Source organism: Chiloscyllium punctatum, chromosome 12 (assembly GCF_047496795.1).
Source record: "Chiloscyllium punctatum isolate Juve2018m chromosome 12, sChiPun1.3, whole genome shotgun sequence".
Classification (NCBI taxonomy): domain Eukaryota; kingdom Metazoa; phylum Chordata; class Chondrichthyes; order Orectolobiformes; family Hemiscylliidae; genus Chiloscyllium; species Chiloscyllium punctatum.
The window spans coordinates 11,659,792-11,683,639 of NC_092750.1; the positions used below are offsets into that span (position 1 = coordinate 11,659,792).

At 42.3% G+C, this 23,848-nt stretch overlaps 1 protein-coding gene across 3 annotated transcripts in view; it reads left to right on the top strand.

Moving 5' to 3' along the window:
* Positions 1-19,310: 19,310 nt before the first annotated feature.
* Positions 19,311-23,848, top strand: part of arih2 (ariadne homolog 2 (Drosophila)) — a 90,924-nt gene continuing 86,386 nt past the window's right edge. The window contains exon 1 of one of the 3 annotated variants that reach the window (XM_072581839.1): positions 19,311-19,452. The gene's annotated coding sequence lies outside the window, so the exon portion shown is untranslated. Of the gene's footprint in view, positions 19,542-23,848 lie in introns of all 3 variants that reach the window. The other 2 variants (XM_072581840.1, XM_072581841.1) reach the window with 2 other exon arrangements.

The window sequence follows — 23,848 nt, forward strand, 5'->3', positions numbered from 1 at the left end:
GTAGGTGGCTGACTGACTTCAGCACTTCCTCTGGTCCCCAGAATTCCTGATGTCAGTCTTTAAACCAGTCTGATTCACTTCAGGTTAGACGTGCTCTGATAACCATAGTATCCATAAAAGACACTGAGACATAGGAATAGAAGGCCATTGAGCCCTTTTTGAGCCTGTTCTATCACTCAATAAGATCATGGCTGATCCAACAGTCTGCTTTCTTACCCTTTCCCTGTAATCATTGATTCCCCAACTGATCAAAATCTATGTATCCCAGTCTTAAATGTGCATAGGGAACCTGATCCCATATCTCTCTGTGGCAAGGCGTTCAAAAGAGTCTCCAACCTCTGAAATAACCCCCAAGCTATTGATAGAGGGGGATTCACTGATACCGTTGACAAGGGGTAGTGGTCAGATTCATTCTTGTTGAAAGTGGTCATTGCGTAACACTTGTATGTAGTGAATGTTACTTGCTACTTTTTGGTCCAAGCCTGAACATTATCCAGATTTTGTTCCACTGAAACTGTGCGTGCTCAAGTGCAGGTGCAGTAAAGCAAAGGTAAGTGTGAAGTTGTTCACCTTTTAGTACTGAAAGCAGAATGCTGAGTAACATTAAACTGGTGACAGACTGGGAAATATTAATTTCCCAAGTGTCATTGTACACCAGTCATTGAAAGGAAGCATGCAGATGATATGTTGGTCCTCGTTGCAAGAGGGTTTTGAGTACAGGAGTAAGGCTGTCTGGTTGCAGCTGTAAGGGCCTTAGTGACACCACACTTAGAAAAATGTGTGCCGTTTTGGTCTCCTTTGCTAAAAGACATTTTCGCTATACAGAGAATGCAGTCACATTTCATCATACTGATCCTGAGATAGTAACTTCGTCATATGAGGAGGGATTTTGGTCAACTGGGCCTCAAATGAAACTTAAATTTTTCATCAAAACTGGACAGACTGAATGCAGGGATGATGTTTCCTCCAGTTGTATGGTCCAGAGAAAGAGTCATGGTCTCAGGATATGTGGTAGTCCATTTTAGGGTGAGGTGAGGAGAATTTGTCTTCACTGGGGTTGTGAACTGGAACTGTCTACCACAGAAGGCTGTGGAAGCTAAGGCACTGAATATATTTGAGATTTCTGGAGGCCAAAAGTGTCAAGGAGTCAGACAGGAGTACAGCGTGGTATTAGAGGATCAGTCCTGATCAGATTAAGAGGTGGAACACACTTAATGAGCAAAATGGCCTATTCTTGCTCCCATTTTCTATATGTATACATCAAATTTCCTTTTGAAAGTTACTACCTGAATGGGGGGCAGAAATAGTGTGTTCCTGATAATAATTCACTGCATTAGACAAGTTTCCTTATCTTACCTCTGGTTCTTTTGCTACATTTAATGTAAATTTATTACCCTTGATCAATTCTCCAGCTAGTAGAAACAGTTTCTCGTTATTTACCGCATTAAAAACACTCTTTTCTTAACACTATAGTAACCAAGTTGATTGTGAACTTCCGTGAAACTATGAAACTTCAACAGTGTTGAATGCTTTCCCTAGTAATTTTATTTTTAGATAAAGCAGCTGACAGGCATTTTGTTTATTCAAAGACTCTGTGCCAGTGATGCTGCCAAAAAGATCACTTCTAATCAAGAACAGAGGCCAATTGTTTCTTTAAGTTCTGCTTTGTTGTGTATCTCCCTTTTCATTTTTTTTTACAAAATCAATTCATCTCCGGTTTTAAAGACCATGCAGCAGCAGTACTGTGCAGAGTTATGCCTACAGAATTAAAGAAAAGTTGTCATCACACTGGAGAGTGCACAGAAGAGATTTATAACATTGCTACTAGGACTGGTGAATTATTGCTATAAATAGATGTTTGCTCGTAAAGCACTTGAGTAGTGCTGAAAAAAGGTGTGTTTTGACAAAGCTTTTTATCTTGTACTCATCAGGATAATTTGCAAGAATACACAGTTAAGGGTATTTAAGGTTTAATGCTGTTTGGCAAGTGGATTATCATTGGTAGGGGCATTGCCATGTGGAATGATGACTGACAGTTAACATCCAGGCTTTGTTTAAATTTTAAAGCAAGCAGGTTGACTCAGATTGCTTAAGGCATTGCTCTAATAAGTGAACCAGAGAATGGCTGTCCCCCATTAAGTTGAGTTGGATCAGTTATAATGCAAGTACAATTTTTTTCTGACTGCAAAAGGGGAGTGTCTTGTGTTTTAAGTTATGTAGCTTCCAGGATATGCAAGTGTGCCACATTGAGCCTAAATGACAATTATAATTTAGTTGTCAGCACAATTCTTTGTATGCTTGGGATTATACAACAAATGTTGTCTAGTTGCGGAATAACATCTCATGTATTGTTGATTTTGCAAATGGAGTATTCATTGAACTCGATGTGTAGTGAAATAGAGCACATTAGAGTTATGTTACAGGATAATGGCCAGTTGGCATTTTTTTTCATTGTATGTTGTGCAAACTCATGATGAATGGTTCTTGGGTTATTATTATTGGTCCTAGAAAATGCATGGTCTACCTCAGATTACCTTGGAAGGGTAAGGTATCACACAAAGGTTTGAACAAAAGGTAGCAGCAACATCTAATGGGTTGTTTCCCACTGCTATTATGGTGTATTAACATGAGTGGTATTTGCCACTAATAGGATGCTGCTGTCAAGCCAAAAAGGCTTTTTGCCGATCGCACAAGTTAATAACATATGAATTTCAGTGCAGGGATTATGTTAGATATGCAGTTCAACTGTCCAAGAGACTGATGGACCATGTCTATCAGCAAGTTTCTTCACCTGATCGCAACAAGCAAGATACTGACTGTACCTAGTCAGTAATTGGACAGTATTTGCTGGCTTAATCATTGTGTGTGAAGATTTATGCAGAAAGTCAATTCAGGAGAAACTGTCAGGCTTGCAGTGTGGCATGGCTTTGTGTCCTGGAGGCTACATACATTTGTATACAGACCCTGTCCTTTGTGAACAAAAAGAAACAAGCATGCACTGTCTGTTTCAACTCAACAAGCCTTTTACTGGTTAATTTCTCAGGACAGTGCCTTTACATATCAGGGCCAACTTGCCTGTTTTAAAATGTAAATAATTCCTGGTAATTAACTACCAATCATTATTAACTGGAGGTGTATTTTCCATGGTAGTGACTCTACCATTCAGACTGTACTTGCCAACCAGTCAGCATCCTCTAAATTAGTATGCTTGTAAATTGTCCTGAGTTAGTACAAGAGGAAAATCTGAAACAAAAATAAGAGTACAGTTGAAAATGGAAAATCAGAAAATATTGATTTGGCTCGGTTTCCTTTCTTTGGAACAGAGGGGTTGAGGCTGGGATCTAAATGAGATGAATGAAATCATGAGGACCCAGGAGAAGGATCTAGTTCTCTCAGTGGAGAGATGAAAAAAACAGGGTAGGGGACAATTTGAGTGAAAGTAATGTTAGATGTATTAGATGGCAGGTCAGGAGAATTTATTTACAGCTTGAAGGTGCTGAGGATCTGGGAATTGAGATGATGAAATACAATTAGAGACATAAAGCTCATTCAGTTTTTTTTTTAAATGGATTATGCACTGAAGTACCATGTGCTACAGAGCTATTGATTTCAATTTATTGTACTCACATGTGCTTAAGTACAATGAAACATTTTGCGGGCAGTACAGAGAGATCATAACATACAAGGATATACAGATCATAAGGTATTTTAGATAAAGTGAGACATTAAAGGTTATGATCTTGCTTTTGTGCAGCCAATATTAGATTTGAAATTAGAGCGATCTCTTCAGCAGTCTAATAACAGGGAAGAAGCTGTTCTTGAACCTTTTGGTACGTATGTTCAAGTTCCTATATCTTCTGCCTGACCTAAGAGGTTGGCAGAAAGTATTACCAGGGTGTGAGGAGTCTTTGGCAGCCTTTCCGTGGTAACAGGTGGTCTAAATGGAGTCCATGGAAGGGATGTTGGCTTTCGTGATGTTCTGAGCTGTGTATGCAACTTTCTGTAGTTTATTATCCTGGGCAGAGCAGTTGCTATACCAAGCCATTATGCACCCAGTTGGAATGCTTTCTGTGGTGCATCTGTAAAGTTTGATGAGGATCCTTATGGACATGTTGAACTTCCTAAGCCTCTTTAGATGGTCAAGGCGGCCCTTCTTCCTCATCTACATGACAGATTCAGGACAATGTTTTGGTCCTAGGAACTTGATATTCTCGACTCTATCCACCATTGACATAGATAGAAGCGTGTCCTTCTCCTTCCTGAACTCGATGATTAGTAGTTTTGTTTTGCTGACATTGTGTGTGTGTGTGAGAGAGAGAGGGAGAGGGAGAGAGAGAGATTGTCGTCATCATCATCATTGCTTCACATCACCAAGCATTCTATCTCTGTTTAATATCAGTCTACAATGTTGATGTTGTAAGCCAACTAGTCGATGGAGTTCATGCAAAATCTGGCCACACTGTGGGTCTACAGGAGGTACAGTAGGGGGTTGAAGGCGTACCCTAGTGGGGCTCTGCTGTTGAGGATTTTCGTGGAGGAGGTGCTGTCATCTAGTGATTGCAGTCTGTGGGTCAGGAAGCTGAGGATCCAGGCCCAGGCCCACGTGGAGCTGAGACCTTGGAGCCAGTACGATTAAGCACTTGGCTGTTTTCAGTTGGCACATCTGTGGGTTGAATGGCTCCTTGTGTAACTTTCTCTAATTCTAACAAAGTAGGTTAGGAATGTGTCTGAGGCTGATGTCCGAGACTAATGTGTGCTGTAGATATTATGGAATTGGAAACTTTGAAACACAAGGTTGTCGTATGTTCTAACGGCTACCTATGTATAAGTATCTTTCAATCTGGTTTAGCAATCTAATGATTTAACATTTCATTACCCATTCAACTCACCACTTGAGTTGTATTGGTCAGAAGAGAAGGATCGAAGAGAAGAGACATGGGAAGAAGAGAAAGAGGAAAAGAAGGATTTGGGAAAGATGGATGCAAAAGAGATGAGGGTGAATGAGAAGGTCAGCAGATGAAAAGCAGAGAAATAAATTCCCATGAATACTGAATTCTGCAAAAGGAAATGTGTATAAAGTTGTGTACGGGGACCATGAACTGGAGATGCTACTTTATAGACAACATCAGAGTGAGACCCTACTAAGGACTTTGAGCAGAACTAATTGCTGTCTCAGAGGAATAGTGGAAGCCGGAACTGTATTCCGAGACATTGAATCAGTTCTGTTTTAAGTTTGTGGAGAGGATGTGAAGAATAAATAGGGCCAAAAACAAATCAAATAATAGTGGGGTAATGCAGGAATACGGTCAAAGAATGGCTAAAGTAGGAGATCAGGAGTGATCTTATTGAGTGGCAGACTGGTGTCAATGGACTGCATGATAGTGAGATCTGGGGCCGCCCCCTATTCCTACCTATTATCTTAAAATTTGAAAATGCTGCTAAGTGGAGTCGATCAGGCAGATGGGAGTAGCTCTATATAAAGCCAGTGAGAGGAGGGCAAATAGATGTTCGTTGGATATATAGTTCAGTACATCCATAATTCAGTTAGAGCAGCAATGGAAAGGAAATAGTACGTACTACTCAAGAAAAAGAAGTGGACATTAAAATGGTATTTTGACAGACTGCTGTCAAGGTGGGCTCAGCGAGGTAACTACCACTGTCACTTTTGACTCAGGCTCAAGACAAAATCTCTTTGAGGGATTGTGTTAAAGGTTTAAAAGGTGCCTAAGGAGCAACTTTTTCATGCAGAGGGTGGTGCATGTATGGAATGAGCTGGCTCAAGGTAGAGGGTGGAGGGTTGTTTTTCAGACTGGAGGCCTGTGACCAGTGGAGTGCCACAAGGATCGGTGCTGGAACCTCTACTTTTTGTCATTTACATAAATGATTCGGATGCGAGCATAAGAGGTACAGTTAGTAAGTTTGCAGATGCCACCAAAATTGGAGGTGTAGTGGATAGCAAAGAGGGTTACCTCAGATTACAACAGAATCTTGACCAAATGGGCCAATGGGCTGAGAAGTGGCAGATGGAATTTAATTTAGTTAAATGTGAGGTGCTGCATTTTGGGAAAGCAAATCTTAGCAGGACTTGTACACTTAATGGTGAGGTCCAAGGGAGTGTTGCTGAACAAAGAGACTTTGACGTGCAGATTCATAGCTCCTTGAAAGTGGGAGTCGCAGGTAGATAGGATAGTGAAGAAGACATTTGATATGCTTTCCTTTATTGGTCAGAGCATTGAGTACAGGAATTGGGAGGTCATGTTGCAGCTGTACAGGGCATTGATTAGGCCACTGTTGGAATATTGTGTGCAATTCTGGTCTCCTTCCTATCGGAAAGATGTTGTAAATCTTTTCTGAACCCTTTCAAGTTTCACAAGGATGTTGCCAGGGTTGAAAGATTTGAGCTATAGGGAGAGGCTGAACAGGCTGGGGCTGTTTTTCCCTGGAGCGTCTGAGACTAAGGGGTGACTTTTATAAAGGTTTACAAAATTTTAGGGGTATGGATAGAGTAAATAGGCAAAGTCTTTTCCCTGGGGTGGGGGAGTCCAGAACTAGAGGGCATAGGTTTAGGGTGAGAGGGAAAGATATAAAAGAGACCCAAGGGGCAACTTTTTCACACACAAGGTGGTACATATGTATGGAATGAGCTGCCAGAGGAAGTGGTGGAGGTTGGTACAATTGCAACATTTAAGAGGCATCTGGATGGGTATATGAATAGGAAGGGTTTAGAGGGATATGGGCCGGGTGCTGGCAGGTGGGACGAGATTGGTTTGGGATATCTGGTCAGCATGGACAGGTTGGACCGAAGGGTCTGTTTCCATGCTGTGCATCTCTATGATTCTATGCAGTGGTGGATGCTGGTAAAATTACAATATTTAAAAGGACCTGGATGGGTATATGAATATGAAGGGCGTAGAGCGATATGGGCCAGGTGCTGGCAAATGGGACTAGATTAATTTAGGAGATCTGGTCAGCATGGATTAGTTGGACCGAAGGGTCTGTTTCCATGCTGTCCAGCTCTATTACTCTTATGTTACTTGACCTATATGTATCATAGTGTTCACTGCGCCCCCTACAGACAGTGCCTTTAGAATGTAGCAGCTATACATGATTTACTGATATGTGTACCCAGATATGTACCCTTTCTTCCAGTTATGATTAGGTTAACTTCAATATGGTGTTATACGTGCAAGCTGAAAAGTAATATTAGCTGGGATTGCTCCCTAAGCTTCAAATGTCAATTCAAACTCCAAGTCCCAGAAACTCCACACAGTGAGTTAAATTTATCTGGTACTTTGTTGTGGATTTGTATTCAGTAAAGTTGAAAACAAAGCAACCTCTCAGTTTGCTTTAAAAGGATGAACTAACAAGTTTGTTTCATCAATGCTATACAATGAGCAGAGTACCACTGAACAGCAAATCTGACCATATTAGTTGTTGAACAAGGAACAGTTTATTCATTGTTCGATTGGCATCACAACCCAACACCAGCTGACCACGATTATTTCCAGGCCATACAACCAAAGAAAAACATATGAACCACCAACAGGAATGTCCGTAGCCAGAGGACAGAAAAACTTAGGACAATTGTCAACAGAATCAGTTGAGATGAGAGAATTATTTTACACATTGAGTTATAATGACCTGGAACAGAATATCTAAAAGGGTGATGTAAGCAGATTCAACCATGACTTTCAGAACGGAACTAGATAAATGCATGACAGCAAAACACAATTGCAGTAGTCTAGGGCAGAAACAACAGACTGAGACTCATTTGAAATTTCTTTCAAATACGTTAATTTTACTTCCCTATTACTTATCTCAGATTCTTTCTTGTGGCAGTAGCCAGAAGATTTTTTAATTTCCTGGAGACACATAACAGTTCTGGAGGATTGACAACCCTGAATCATGCTGAAACATCAGCAATATGTGAAAATAAATATTTCTGTTGTGAGATGGTGAGAATCCGTTTGTCATTCAACATTTGAGATTTCTTCTGGTCAGTTGCATTTGAAAGGATATGTACAAGTTTAATGAGACATTACACACCCTATTTTATTATAATAGGTGTTACTCAACTTATGCATTTGTCTAGGTAGTTTCTTTGTCAAAAATGATCAGCTCCTTTTGTGATGACATCTTGTTATTTTCAGGTCTAATCTTCTGGGTACAAACTTGTTTTAGTCAATTTCTGTAGATTAATCCAAATATTGGGTGGAAATACAATTCACTAGTCTAACAGCCTGCATAATTTAACTTGAATGAAACAACCTTACAACCAGAGAGCAGTATCAGTGATATTGCATGTCATTAGCCAGGTTTGGTTGTTTTGGCTGAAGAAGTATAGTCTCTTTGTCGCTAGCAGACAAGCCCCTGATCTCTGGTTCTATTGTCCAGCCCAACACTGACAAGTGAGGTTGTGCTGCTTTGAGATTTGCAATGAGGCCATTGGAATTCACTGCTCCAGTTTGACTCTTATGGAATGTTGGCTTGTTTCTCTGTCACTGAACTTCACTGCTTCAGTCTGACAAGTAACAACATTGATTTTGTCACAGTCTGGTACTTTGGTCGTTGAGCTGTATTTGTCCAGTTTGACACAACATTTCAAGGCTGGAATATAGTTGTGAGAAGCTGTTTGCTTGGTTTATGGCCAGCGTGCCTAACTCGCTAGCTATGATTCTGTATAACCAAAGACTTCAGGGTTCACAAATTATGTCTGCTACAGCGTTTCATTATTGCTATGTTGCTTAATTTTCATCTGATGTCTATCAGATGAAGAAAGAATAACAGAACATGCATGACCATTTGGGACATCCTATGATTTCCACTCACTAAAATTTTTAAAATGATATTCAGAACTAATCTATAATTTACAAAGAAGCTATCACAGGAATGGTGAAAATGTAATTCACAAATTGTAAGGGCCATCATGTTCAATAATGTCCTTTTTAGGTAAGAACATTTGCTGACCTTTACCTGGTTTGACCTCCATGTAGCTCCAGAGCCACAGCAATATGTTCAGTCTTATTTGCTCTTTCTGAAATGGACTAGCAAGCCCCTCAGTTGTACCAAGTTACCATGACACAGTATAATGAGAATAGACAGCCCAGCATCAACCCAGGTATTGGAATCAACATGACAAAGGCATGTGCCCTGTTGACCTTACAATTTGCTCCTCGCAAAAATCTACAGTCTTGTACTAACATTGGGAGTGTGGTTTCAACTGAGCATTTCATGAGGCTTTGCAGATCATCAACAGCAAAACTTTTTATTTCAACTGCATTTGTAAACTCATAGCCTAATCTATCTCTCACTTTACGATGACCATCAAGGGAGAAAGTGAGGACTGCAGATACTGGAGATCAGAGCTGAAAAATGTGTCGCTGGAAAAGCGCAGCAGGTCAGGCAGCATCAAAGGAACAGGAGAATCGACGTTCCTAAAGAAGAGCTAATGCCCGAAATGTCGCTGCTCTTGCTCCTTTGCTGCCTGACCTGCTGCGCTTTTCCAGCAACACATTTTTCAGCTATGACCATCAAGGCATCAACTATTGGTTAATGAAGAGTGTAGGAGGGCATGACAAAGACCATAGCAGGCAAACATAAACTTTGCCAACGTGGAAAAGCAGCAATGCAGGAGTTCATGCAACATAAATAGTGGAAGCAGCATGTAACAAAAAAAATAATAGATCCCACAACTACTGGATCAGATCATAGTCCTTGTATTCTGTCACATTTAGTTATGAATGGTCTCTGACAAGATAACAAAGTTATATAAATATGCCATCCACAATAAGCCTAACAAACAAATGGGAAAGACACCAGCTGTGTACATCTTTTAAAACTTTCTTTCATGGGTTGTTGATGTTGCTAACTGGGCTAGTATTTATTGCTCATTCCAATTATCCTGGAGAAGGCAGTGGTGAGCCACCTTCTGGAAATGCTGCAGTCCCATGTACTGCAATTGCTATTAGGGGAGGAATGTCAGGGTTTGGAAAGTGAAGTAACAGTGATGTAGTTGCAAGTCAAGATGGTGTGTGGCTTGGAGAGAACTTGCAAATAGTGGCGTTCTTATGTACAGTATCTGCTGCTGTTGTCTTTCTCCTCCATAGAGGTTGTCAAAGGAGCCTTTAGTGAGTTGTTGCTGTATATGGTACATACCTTCTGCAGTGTATCGGTCCACAAGATGTAGGCCATTCAGTCTATTGAGTCTGCTCTGCCATTCATTGATATCATGGTTGATCTGATAATCTTCAACTTCTTTTTCCTGCTTTTGCCACATAACCACAGATTCTGTTATTAGTACAAGTCTGGATGTAGGTTTGTTTGTTGAGCTGGAAGGTTCATTTTCAGATGTTTCATCACCATATTAGGAAATATCTTCAGTGAGCCTCTGGACAAAGCACTCTTGGTGTTTCCTGCTTTCTATTTATATGTTTTGGTTTCTTTGGGTTGGTGATGTCATTTCCTGTATATTTTCTCAGGGGGTGGTAAATGGGGTCCAAGTCAATGTGTTTGTTGATAGAGTTCCAGACGGAATGTCATGCTTCCAAGAATTCTTGTGCATGTTTCTGTTTGGTTTGTCCAAGGGTGTGGCTGTGTTGTCCCAGTTGAAGTGGTGTCCTTCCTTATCTGTATGGCAAGAAAACTAGTGAGAGAGGATTAACAGATTGACTTGGACCCCATTTAGCACCCCCTCAGAAAAAGAACAGGAAATGACATCACCACAGGAAATGACATTGCCAACCCAAACATATAAGTAGAAAGCAGGAAACACCAGCAGTGCTTCGTCCGCAGGCTTACTGTAGATGTCACCTTGTATGGTGATGAAACTTCTCAAAATAAACCTTCCAGCTCAGCGAGCAAACCAAATCCAGAACTTCAACCGGTGCTACAAATCTTCTCAAAACTTCCTAATAATAATCTGTCTTTCTCAGCCACGAATATACCTAATTTCCCCAGCCTAAAAAGCTGTCTGCAGAAAAAAAATCACTATCCTCTAAAGGAGAAAATTCCTTCTCATCTCTTTCTTACTTGTCTGACCCCTTATAAGGTACGAAGGTAAATTGGCCAATAATATAAAGGAGGATAGTAAAAGCTTTTTTAGGTATGTGCAAGGCAAAAAAATGGTTAGGACTAAAATTGGGCCCTTGAAGACACAAACAGGGGAATATATTACGGGGAACAAAGAAATGGCAGAGGAAATAAATGGGTACTTCAGATCTGTGTTCACAGGGGAAGACACAAGCAATCCAGTGGCTGAAGGACCTGAACTTATGGGAATTTATATTTGCCAGGAATTGGTGTTGGAGAGACTGTTAGGTCTCAAGGTTGATAAGTCCCCGGTCTTATGGTGGTCTGTATCCCAGGGTACTGAAGGAGGTGGCTCGGGAAATCGTGGATGCATTTGCGATTATTTTCCAGAGTTCAATAGATTCTGGGTCGGTTCCTGAGGATTGGAGGGTGGCTAATGTTATACTGCTTTTTAAGAAAGGTAGGAGAGAAAGCAGGAAATTATAGACCAGTTAGTCTGACCTCTGGTGAGAAAGATGCTGGAGTCTATTATAAAGGATGAAATTACGGCACATCTGGATAGTAGTAACAGGATAGGACAGAGTCAGCATGGATTTATGAAGGGGAAATAGTGCTTGACTAATCTTCTTGAATTCTATAAGGATGTAACTCTGAAGATGGACGAGGGAGATCCAGTAGATGTGGTGTACCTGGACTTTCAGAAAGCTTTTGATAAAGTCCCACACAGGAGGTTAGTGAGTAAAATTAGGGCGCGTGGTATTGGGGGCAAAGTACTAGATTGGATTGAAAATTGGTTGGCTGATATGAAACAAAGGGTAGTGATAAACGGCTCCATTTCGGAATGGCAGGCAGTGACCGGTGGGGTACCGCAGGGATCCGTGCTGGGACCGCAGCTTTTTACAATATATGTTAATGATATAGAAGATGGTATCAGGAATAACATTAGCAAATTTGCTGATGATACTAAGCTGGGTGGCAGGGTGAAATGTGAGGAGGATGTTAGGAGATTACAGGGTGACCTGGACAAGTTAGGTGAGTGGGCAGATGCATGGCAGATGCAGTTTAATGTGGATAAATGTATGGTTATCCACTTTGGTGGCAAGAACAGGAAGGCAGATTACTACCTAAATGGAATCAATTTAGGTAAAGGGGCAGTACAGAGATCTGGGTGTTCTCGTACACCAGTCAATGGAAGGCAAGCGTGCAGGTACAGCAGGTGTGAAGAAGGCTAATAGCATGCTGGCCTTCATAACAAGAGGAATTGGGTATGGAAGCAAAGAGGTGCTTCTGCAGCTGTACAGGGCCCTGGTGAGACCACACCTGGAGTACTGTGTGCAGTTCTGGTCTCCAAATTTGAGGAAAGACATTCTGGCTATTGAGGGAGTGCAGCGTAGGTTCATGAGGTCACTTCCTGGAATGGCGGGATTACCTTACACTGAAAGATATACCCTTGAGTTTAGAAGACTGAGAGGGGATCTGATTGAGGCATATAAAATTATGAAAGGATGGGCGGCATGGTGGCACAGTGGTTAGCACTGCTGCCTCACAGAGCCAGAGACCCGGGTTCAATTCCCGCCTCAGGCGACTGACTGTGTGGAGTTTGCACGTTCTCCCTGTGTCTGCGTGGGTTTCCTCCGGGTGCTCCGGTTTCCTCCCACAGTCCAAAAATGTGCAGGTCAGGTGAATTGGCCATGCTAAATTGCCCGTAGTGTTGGGTAAGGGGTAAATGTAGGGATATGGGTGGGTTGCGCTTCGGCGGGGCGGTGTGGACTTGTTGGGCCGAAGGGCCTGTTTCCGCACTAAGTAATCTAATCTAATCTAATCTAATCTGATTGGACACTCTGGCAGCAGGAAACATGTTTCTGCTGATGGGTGAGTGCTGACCCAGAGGACACAGCTTAAAAATATGGCGTAGACCATTTAGGACAGAGATGAGGAGAAACTTCTTCACCCAGAGAGTGGTGGCTGTGTGGAATGCTCTGCCCAGGGGGCAGTGGAGGCCCAGTCTCTGGATTCATTTAAGAAAGAATTGGATAGAGCTCTCAAGGATAGTGGAATCAAGGGTTATGGGAGATAAGGCAGGAAGAGGATACTGATTAGGAATGATCAGCCGTGATCATATTGAATGGCGGTGCAGGCTCGAAGGGCTGAATGGCCTACTCCTGCACCTATTGTCTTATCTGGGATTATGCCCATTGTTTTCCCTTGTGGGAGAGTCTAGGACCAACCTCTCTACATTAATACTGAGAATCTTGTATGTTTCAATAAACTGGCCTCTCAACTTCTATTTTCCAATGATTACAACTGCACATCTCATAAAGCAATCCCTTCTTAGTGAACCTTCTCTAGACTGCCTGCAATGTTAGTTTTTTTTTTAGATAAGGGGCCCAAATCAGTTTACAGTTTTCCAGCTATGGTCTGACCAGTGGCTAATGTAGTTTTAGTAAAACCTTCCTTGTGTCTTGTCAAAGCTGCACAGGCTTGGGGGAGTCAGGAGATGAATTACCTGCCTCAGAATGCAACTGAAATAAATACTCCAGTTCATTTTCTGATCAATTGTTACTCCCAAGATGTCAATAATGATGGCACTCAATAATGCCATTGAATGTCCAGGGGAGGCGGTTAGGTTTCTAGCGATGGTAGGGTTCAAAAGCGATTTACCAGAATATTGCTGGATATGGATTTGAGTTGTTGTGGCTATGTTCACCAAGGTGTGAATTTGGTTTGCTGACATTTCATCTCCTCTCTAGATGACATACTCCGTGGTGTGAAACACTGCTGTACTGTGGGAGTGTGTAGCCTTAGATGTGACACATTTGCTACAGGGAATGCGGGAAAATGCTTGTTCAGAAGAATTAGGGACATCTGTTCTTAGTGTCAATGGATTGGTGTAGATAAGATTCACTTGTTGAATGTGTGGCAGTACTTCCCTCTCACGCCAAAGGCTGGAGGCATGCATATTTCCCAGTTGGATAGCTAAAAATTATGGTGATATTCAAGTTGCTAAACAAAACCTATACTCAATTGGAAAATAACTTGTAATTGAATAAGTTGAGGGGATGTGCACATAATAGAACAATTCTGATACATTTTCATGTATATTACACCTGAGCAGATTTGAGTTTATGAAGCTCATTTCCTCATCTTGACTGTTCTGGGAAGTGAATGTCTCATTACCCTTTCAGGCTAGGAAAAAACACAAGCTGAAAGTTGGAAGGTGTTCATGTGTGAGTGAGAGTTAGAAAACCACCTTCTGTCAATTACATTCACTGGTTCAAAGGACACAGAGAGAGAGAGAGAGAGAGAGAGAGAGAAAGACAGACAGGCAGACAGGATCGTCTGTCTAGATTAGTCTAGATTAATCCTTTATGGTCTGATTTGAGTGAACATTGGCTTGTCATGGATTGAATGTGTGTTTGTTCCCTGGAGCTTGAGATCCGGGAATGTTATGAATTGAAGTTGCATTTTGGGAATCTAAGATGATTTTAAATGAAGTAGCCATTTTGTAGGACAATGATACTGGACATGTTAGCTGAGCGAGGTGACCCCATAACCTTTTTCACATAGTTTAGACTAGTATCTCATTATGATGTACTAGCCAAAGTAATTGAACATTTGAGGCCTGGCTGGATCAAGGTTTCCCACTTGGATGCGCATGTAGCTTAATTAGTCAAGCGTATACAGACTTGTCAACGAGTTTCTCTTCCTCTGCAAACTTTTGCCATTTTATTGTTGCTTATCTTAAGGACATGTAGCGTTTTTGTAATTTTAATAAAGACAGCTTGTTTGCAGCAATAAAGGAGCGGTGGGTAGCCTGAGAGAGCTTTTAGAAGTAAGAGCTGGCGCTGCTACCCAGCTAATGGTTTTAGAACCTTAGCTCAAGCCTGGCTTGTAGGTATCTATGTTATAGTGTAACTTTGATGCCATTGGTAAATAAAGGTCCTAATTTTAACTAAACTGTAAGAGTTTTATATTCCAGACTACCACAGAGTATGATCTCTGGGATGAACCAAGAGAGGGATTCCCTGAGCTGTCTCGAATAGGTACTTTAACAGTACTGTGGTTGGAATTTATTTGGTTTCATTCCCGCTCCTACCATTTGCCAGTTCTGTTTGTTCATTGCAGTGATCGGTATATTGGGCGTAGGTTAATGTGTTTATTGATGGAGTCTATGGATGAGTGCCAAGCTTCGAGGAATTCTCTGGTTTTCTCTGCTTGGCTTGTCCTATTATTGTTGGGTTGTCTCAGTCGAATTTGTGGACCTTGTGTTGTGTGTGTGTGTGTATATGGATACGAAGGATAGATGTTTGTATTGTTTAGTGGCTAGTTGATGTTCATGAATGTAGATCACAGGTTATCTGCCTGTTTGTCCTAATGTGGAAGGCTTTGAGTTTATAAAGAAAGGCTGCATTGGCTGGGACGTTTTTCATTGGAGAATAGGTAGTTGAGAGATGACCTTAGAGGTTTATAAAATCATGAGGGTTACAGTTAGGGTTAATGTTCAGTGTCTTTTCCCTAGGTTGTGGGATTTCAAGACTCAATATATTTTTATGGTGAGAGGAGGGAGATTTAAAAAAAGACACGAGCAGCAAATTGTTTACACAGAGGATGGTTTGTGTGTGGAATGAACTTTTGAGGAACTGGTGCATGCAGCACAATTATATTTAAAAGACATTTAGGTAAGTACATGAATAGGAAAGATTTGAATGGACATGGGCCAGGAGCAGGCAGGTGGGACTAGTTTAGTTTGGGATTATGTTTGGCCTGGACTAGTTGAGGTGTCTATTTCCACACTGTATGACTATGATCATTGCCTGACACTTGCTGGCACTAATGTTAATTGCCACTTATCAGCCCAAGTCTATGATCATGGACTGCCTCATGGAGGAGTCACAAATAGTGCTGAACATTGCGCAATCTTTAATGAAGATCCACAGTTCTAAGCTTATGGTGCAGAGAAGGTAGTTAACAAAGAAATGGAAAATGGATTGGCGTAGACACTACCATACAGAACATGCATGATGATATTCTGGAGGTGAGTTGATTGATCGCTAACCACCACAACTGTCTTTATGCTAGGTGTATGGCTCCAGTGGTGAAGCAATTTTTCAAAATTCCATTGATTTAGATGTCACCAGGGCTCCTTGATGCTCTGCTCAGTCAAATGTGGCCTTGTGATACTGAGCTGCTTATATTTTTTTGAACTGCTGTCAGAGGAGGTGGTGGAGGGTAGTTTAAATTACAACATTTAAAAGAATGTGGATGGACATGAGAATAGAAATGATTTAGAGGGATATGGGCCAAATGTTGGAAAATGGGACTAAATTAATGTAGAAATCTACATTATCCACGTGGATAAGTTGCTCTGAAGGCTCTGTTTCCATAGTGTACATATCTATGACTTGTATTGATGCTACATTGTATTCATTGCTCTAGACGAGTACTAGAGCATTAATCTATTCTGGGCTGGTATTGATTTGTATGCATCACTCTGGGCTGCTTGCTTTACTTTGGGAATGATACTGAGCTGTGTGCATACATCTGCTCGCGCTCTGGGCTGCATACATTACATTGTGGTAACAAAGGACTGCATTATTCTGAACGCATGCACCATTCTGGGCTGCTTGCGTGGGTCATGGACAATAGTGGGCAGCACACGTCAATGTAGGCTATTGCTGGGCTGGTTGCATCATTGACAGTGCGCTGTCTACATCGCTCTGGGTTGTATGCAGTAATGGTCTGACATTAGACTGTATGCGCCAGTCTCCGGTGCCACAGGTCTGTATGCATCTATTCAGGCTATCCCTGGACTATGTGCTAAAATTGGGTTACACGCATCAATCTTGGGCTAACTCGGGACTGTTTGTATAATGGAATGGCATTCGCTTGTATGTATCAATGCAAGTTGACACTGGCCTGTATGCACAAACACTGGCCTGAATGCGTCATTTTGGGCTGTCCTGGAGCTGGAAGTGTAACTTTGGAATGACATATGCTTCTATACCATCTCCCACAGCTACCTGGCTTACACCTCTTCCTACCCTATCTCTTGCAAAAATGCCATCCCGCCTTCCCTCTATCTGCTCCCAGGAGGACCAGTTCCACCACAGACCCCACCAGATGGCCTCCTTCTTTAGAGACTGCAATTTCCCTTCCTACGTGGTTAAAGATGCCCTCCAACGCATCTCGTCCACATCCTGCACCTCCGCCCTCAGACCCCACCCCTCCAACCGTAACAAGGACAGATCGCCCCTGCTGCTCACCTTCCACCCTACCAACCTTTGCATAAACCAAATCATCCGCTGCCATTTCTGCTACCTCCAAAAAGACCCCACCCCCAGGGATCTATTTCCCTCCCCACCCCATTCCACCTTCCGCAAAGACCGTTCCATCAGTGATTACTTGGTCAGGTCTATGCTCTTTCCCACCTCTTTCCCCCCACCCCCCCCCCCCCACCCCCCCCCTCACCCTCCCATCCTGCTACCTATCCCTGCCACTGCAGGAACTGCAAAACCTGCACCCACATCTTCTCCCTCACCTTCATCCAAGGCCCTAAAGGAGCCTTCCACATCCATCAAAGTTTTACCTGCACATCCACTAATATCATTTTATTATATCCGGTGCTCCCGCTGTGCTCTCCTCTACAGGAGGGAGACTGGACGCCTCCTCACATAGCGCTTTAGGGACTATCTCTAGGACACCTGCACCAATCATCCACACCGCCCTGTAGCCCAACATTTCAACTCCCTCTCCCACTCTGCTGAGGACATGGAGGTCCTGGCCCTCCTTCACGCTCCCTTACCACCAGCCACGTGGAGGAAGAACGCCTCATCTTCTGCCTCGGAACGCTTCAACCCCAGGGCATCAATGTGGACTTCAACAGTTTCCTCATTTCCTCTTCCCCTAGTTCCAAACTTCCAGCTCAGCACTGTCCCCATGACTTGTCCTACCTGCCTATCCTCTTTTCCACCTATCCACTCCATCCTCTCCTCCCTGACCGATCACCTTCATCCCCTCCCCCACTCACCTATTGTACTCTATGCTACTTTCTCCCCACCCCCACCCTCCTCTAGCTTATCTCTCCACACTTCAGGCTCACTGCCTCTATTCCTGATGAAGGGCTTTTGCCTGAAACGTCGATTTTACTGCTCCTCGAATGCTGCCTGAACTGCTGTGCTCTTCCAGCACCACTAATCCAGAATACACTTCTATACATCAACATGGGCTGATTCTGGGCTGCGTGTATGACACTGAACCGACTGCATCACTCTTGGGTGACACGGGTCTGGTTGCATGGTTCACTGATTACAGTGGGCAGCACGCATTTAATCTGGAGTACCACTTGGCTGTTTGCACCACTCTACTGACAACGGAGCTGCCTGCATCGCTCTGGGTTGCGTGCATCAAATGTGGCCTGACACGGGACTGCATGCAGCAACCTGGGGTGACGCAGGACTGCATGCATCAATCTGGACTACCACTGGATTGTATGTATAATGTGTGGTAACACTGGGCTGCAAGCGTCAATCTGGGCTGACATGGGGTTGCATGTATAACTCCGGAATGATATTCAGCTGTATGCATCAACATGGGCTGACACTAGGCTGCATGTATGACTCTGGGTTGTATGAATTAAGCAGGGTTGCATATATAACTCCGGAATGACACTCGCCTGTCTGCATCAACATGGACTGACACTAGGCTGCATGTATGACTCTGGGCTGTATGAATTAAGCAGGGTTGCATATATAACTCCGGAATGACACTCGCCTGTCTGCATCAACATGGACTGACATGGGGTTGCATATATGACTCTGGGCTGTATGAATCAATCACTGCTGACGGGGTTGCATGTATAACTCCAGAATGATATTCACCTGTATGCATCAACATGGGCTGACACTAGGCTCCATGTATGACTCTGGGCTGTAAGAATTAAGCAGGGTTGCATGTATGACTCTGGAATGACACTCGCCTGACTGTATCAACATGGGCTGACACTAGGCTGCATGTATGACTCTGGGCTGTATGAATTAAGCAGGGTTGCATATATAACTCCGGAATGACACTCGCCTGTCTGCATCAACATGGACTGACATGGGGTTGCATGTATGACTCTGGGCTGTATGAATCAATCACTGCTGACAGGGGGTTGCATGTATAACTCCGGAATGACACTCGCCTGTCTGCATCAACATGGGCTGAACACATCCCTTGGTGTTGACACTGGTTTGCATGACTCAGGGCTGCCTGCTTGATTCGGTTTCCGGTTTGCAGTGCCCCGGAAGTGACGCTGGAGGAGGCGGACGGGCCAGTTCCGCTCGCGCTGCGTTTCCCTAACGGCGGCTCCGAGCGACCGGGAGTCAGTGGAGCCCGAGCCCAGGCCGTGCGTCTGTCACTGCCCCCCCGGGGCCGAGCGGCCGGGTGAGTACCAGGAGCCGGGCTACCCCCCAACCTAGGCCGGAGGGTGGGAGAGGAAACCACCGGAGCCCCGTAATAACCCAGAGGGGGAGGTACTGACTCATAACCAGCACTAACTAGCATAACTAATGTTAACCCAGCAGCACTGGTTCCAGGATGAACCACCCCAATGTGTTCTTTTCCAGAGCAGGAAGCACCTTTAGCTTGATAAATGGTATCCTGTCATTAATAACCAGCCTTAACTAAAATTAAAAATAGCCAAGCCACTAACCATATGCTAACCATTGTGGTAAACTGTTTACCTTTAGCCAGGTGACTTAGCATTTGTATTCATTATTAACTAGCATAATTATCACCAAGGGTGCTAATAGATGGTACACTAGTTTTAATAACCATTACTAACTATGATAACAGAGCACCAGAAGCATTTATAACTAGTTGAAGAGTGTGGTGCTGGACAAGCACAGGCAGTAACCCTCCTGCTCCTCAGATGCCACACTTTTCAACTGATCTGCAGTCCTGACTTTCTCCTAGCATTTATAATCAGCAATGACTTGAATAATGAAGAAGCAGGAGTATTTATAACCAATGTTAACTATGATAATAGAACACCAGGAGCATTTATAACCAGCATTAACTGACGTAATAAAGAATAATAGCATCAATCATCAATTGTTCGTTGGATTTGGCATCAGTAATGTTAATAAATAATGCACAAATGTTAACTAGTATTAATGTAGGAATGTAATTATGTTTATGACAATATTAGTTGTTCACATTGATTACTGCACTGAACAGTTGTAGTTGTGAGAGTGATGGAGGTGCTAGTATAGCTGGATGATAACAATTCTGTATTTAAGTAGACTAATAGCACTGATGCCTGCAAGTGTGTTATGACGAGTATTAGTCATAACCGAAAGATTAATCATCATCAGTCAGAAGTCTGAGGAGACCCACAATGTTTTCAGCTGCAGTGATACTATCACGTTACAATATTGAGAAGAGTGCATGTTGGCAATCTTGGCTAGGTAACGGAGAAAGTGCTTTGTTTTCAGACTGCTTTCTCCAACAGTGGTCTCCTGTATTCTGCTTAATATTGATGTTTTTAACTTTTCCTGTCCTATGGCATTCATGCAGGAAGTACACAGCACAGTCATAAATTAATGATGATATACAGATGTTCTGAAAAGAGGGGCTCAAATTTTGGGATGATGTTTTATAAGAATGTCATGGAAAGTAATTTTGCTGAATCACTACTTTTGGAGAATTTTTAAATGTTTTTGCGAAGAACGTAAATGTGTAATAAAGATTGACTTTTGTGCTCTCCCTCCCACAATTCCATTTTCTTTTTTTCCCCTCCTGTAAGTTTTTCTGATCATAATGATACAAAATCACAGATGCTGTGAGCCACGGTACTAATCTGGTTTCCAGCATCTGCAGTCATTGTTTTTACCTACGGTACTAAGTGTTATCAGGTTATTCAACTTTGCAGTATTACTCCTGCATTTGGTGTTGCATTCTCTTTTTGAGCTGGTTAAATAGCAACAATTTCCTAACACTACCTTTCTCCTTTCCCTGCCTCTATTCACGGTTTAATTGCTGATATAAGGTAATTGGATACATGGAGTCATGCTTGATAGTGGCAGTTTTTTCATTCTCATTCAGAACAAGAGTCCTAAGTGACTGGAGGCAGAGTTGCCAAGGATGCGTTGAAGGGGTGGAATGTGTTTTGAGATATGACACAGCCCAGGAAAGTTCTGGGAGAGGCGATTTGTGGGACGTTAGAGGTCACGGAGAGATTTAAACAAAAGGTTAAGAATTTAAAATATGAGAAATGGGGACACTTGGACCTATGCAGCTGAGCACAAACAGGGTGAAGATTCATTAGCTTAGTGAGATAGGTTAAAGGCTGCAAAGTTTTGAGTATTAGTCATTTACTGCACAGAGGCTATCTGACCCATCAACTGTGTGCTGTCACTCCATGGAGCAATCCAGACAGTCCCATTCCCTTGCTCCATTGTCATTGCTCTGCAAGTTTCCTTCAAATGCCATCCAATTTCTTTTCACCATGATTGATTTCTGCTTCCATAATATCCTGTTCTATTGTAGAAGATTCTGGCTGATAGGGAGAACATTTGATTCTTGAAGTGCCTCGCGCATTTAAGTTATTGAAGTGGTGGATGATACAAAATACTTTGAATTATGCTTCAGGCTGCAAAGGAAATTTGGAGTCTTGTGTGCTTTCCCAGGGCAAAGTGGTTCCAGAACATTAATTTCAGACTGTTTCAAAGAATCATATTCAACTCTGTGTTAACTGTTTTTCTCTTTCTCCTAAGAAGCCACTAGAATTACTGAGTTTTTTGAGTACTTTTTTTTTCGAAAAATTTGGGCTATCCTGGATATAACAGTGATAGTTTGTTCTTAAACCTGACTTTGTATCAGCGACCAGAATAATACCTCTGAGGCAATATTGGCAAATGTACTTGGTCTCTTCTCACCAGAATAAAGAATGCAGTGGGTGTCTCTCGGCTATAAATACTGCATAGTGCTATCCAACCAGACCAGTGTACAGCTTGGGTGGGACTTTATGCTTTTGTATCCTGCTGTTGTTTTTCAGTGCTTGTTCAGTTGGTTTTCTTGATTTTTTTTTGCCCACAGTGGTTCAGCTTTTTGTGTTGAGCCTATTGCAACTCTCAGGTTTTTAATCTGTGTCTGTTTCAGAGTTTAGGTTTTCTTCCTTTGTGCAATTTGTTCAATTTGAATTTGCATTGTTGTGTTTGTTGTAAATTATTTGGGCATGACTGACAACTATGTAAACACTGTCAAAAAGGCCATTTGTTTTGCCGCCCTGGTGTGCAACCTTGATTGTGGTTGAGATTTCGGTTTCACCAGTTAGTTGATGTGCTACTTAAATTTTCTTCAGGGTACTGGAGCTGTTGCAATCTTGGATAAACATAGAATAGTTTTGGCCTTTGATTTCTTATCAGGATATTTGGTTCTGTGAACAGACTTGAAGTCTGAGCACACCAAGTGTTGTGAAGCATAAGATAATTTCTGTTTGGAACATTATCAAGGTCTTTCAGGTGTTTGATTTCTGTGGTTGAGTTGGTGTATTTTGTGCACTTCAGCTGTAATAAGTACGCTGTTGGATGTGAGTTGTGTGGTGCATCTATTGGTTAATAAGCAATTGGTTATACTGTAGAACTATTGAAGCTTTGCTAAACCATGCTGATCGTTAAAGAGTCATACAGCATGGAAATGGATCCTTCAGTCCAACCAGTCCACACTGACCATGTTCCCAAATTAAAGTAGTCCCACTTGCCTGCGTTTGGTCCATCTCCTTCTAAATCTTTCCTATTCATGTCCTTATTCCAATATCTTTTACATGTTGTAACTGTTCCTGCATCCATCACTTTGTCTGGCCGTTCATTCCACACAGGAACCACTGTGTATTAAAACAAAAAGTTGTAACTCACATCCTTTTTAAAACTTTCTCCTCTCACCTTAAAAATATGCTCCCTTGTTTTGCACTTCCCTACCCCAAGGAAAAGACCCTTGCTAATCATCTTATACCCCTCATAGTTTTATAAATCTCTATAAGGCCACCCCTCAACCTCCTATGCTCCCAATAAACTTTTGAATAGGATTTCGTTCCTTTGTAAAATGCTGAGAGGAGATAGATGTGGAAATTCAGCTTGAAATTAAGCTATTTCATACTTTATTTGTATTTTATTCCAAAATTAAACATTGATAATTCCATATGATTTTGCTTGACCATTTGCTTTCTCCTTCTCTGGATGTAAGAGCCTATTTGCAAAAGTGAGAAAGCTGAGGGTTGATCTAATAGAAGTCTTGAACATTCCTCACTCTCTGGGCGGAGCAGGTAACGGCTGTCTGATGGTGTTTTTTTAAGTCACGGTATAGTCCAGTTATTGTTTTCTTAACTGCTAAAATTTAAAGTTTTTTTGAAGCGCCTAGCGGACCCGGAAGCTGGTGTCGCGCTAGCTTACCTGGGAAGGTTTTTTTTCTTATAAAAGCGCGCAGGCGAGGAACCCGAGGCACTACAGGGGTAGAGCCTCCCACCCGCCCTCCTCCTCTAACCTAATAATAAGACCCATTGTGACAAGCAAGTAAGTGCTGCATTTTGCTTGTTTGTTTCTTTAGATCTAGTTTTTAAAGTTTCTCTTTTAGAGGGATGGCAGCGAAGGCAGTGCAATGTTCCTCTTGCAACATGTATGAGGTGAGGGAAGCCATTAGCGTCCCTCCTGATTTCACTTGCAAGAAGTGCACCCATCTCCAGCTCCTCCAAGACCGTGTTAGGGAACTGGAGCTGGAGTTGGATGAACTGTGGATCATTCGGGAGGCAGAGGTGGTCATAGATCAGAGCTTTAGGGAAGTA